This window comes from Macrobrachium rosenbergii, chromosome 23 (genome assembly GCF_040412425.1).
Source record: "Macrobrachium rosenbergii isolate ZJJX-2024 chromosome 23, ASM4041242v1, whole genome shotgun sequence".
In the NCBI taxonomy this organism is placed as follows: Eukaryota; Metazoa; Arthropoda; class Malacostraca; order Decapoda; family Palaemonidae; genus Macrobrachium; species Macrobrachium rosenbergii.
The window spans coordinates 7,405,522-7,406,476 of NC_089763.1; positions in this window are offsets into that span (position 1 = coordinate 7,405,522).

The following is a 955-nucleotide window of genomic DNA, read 5'->3' on the forward strand; positions in this document are numbered from 1 at the left end:
TTCCTTAGTTTAGATAAAGGGGATATTGGACAGCGTTGCCGGAGTTGTAACGTTTTGAAGTGTAGGACCTGGGATGATCTTAAGGATTTTTTGAGAGCGTCATGTGGAACAGCTGAAGCCAGCGATACAGTTCGAGATCTCAGATCTCTTTTCTAGGTCTGTAAAGGCCGTGATTCGCTGGTCACATTTAGTGCCAGATGTTTTGATGCTGCAAGGGATTTTCTGAAGAAGTTGAGGAATTCTGGTTGGGTAAATGGAGGCTCTATTACGATAGAGAATCTTGAGAAACTATTGCAATATGCTTGGATTCTGAATGACGTTCCAGATGCTATCGTAAATAGTTTTGACATGGCGATAGAAAGGGTTGGGATGAAAATTTACTGTTCTCTCGAATTCGTAAGCACACATCGAAATGCCCTATAAGAGATAGCTCCTTTTTAGATGGGATGCCGAAATCTTCCGGGCCATTCCAAAGCATCATACACAGAGTAGTTTTGATTCCACAATTATGAGGTTATGTGCCAAGACAGAAGATGATAAATCTTCTGTGAGTTCAGGATCTCAGTGGTGTTGTTATAATTGTAATAGGCAGGGCCATACTAAAAATTTTTGTAAGATAAAATATTGTGGCGCTTGCAAATCTGCATATCACAGTTAGTGGTTTTGCCTGCTTCTTAAACAGAATGAATCTAGAAGCACGCCTTGTAGTGCTTGTCTGGCAGGTAGGAGAACTCCTTGAGGAGGTTTATTCAGGAGGTTCCAGGTGGCCAACAGAATTTTTGGAGGACCGAGCAGCAGAGGGCAAAGAGATAAAAGGGGTTGTTTCTTGTGATATAGGACTTCTGGGTGAGCCCTCAGAGCCGAAGCCAGTGGTAAAAGGGTTTGTGCATGGGACTGATGTGACTATCTCTGTAGATATAGGCGCCTCTATTAATTTGATGAATTATGAGTTATT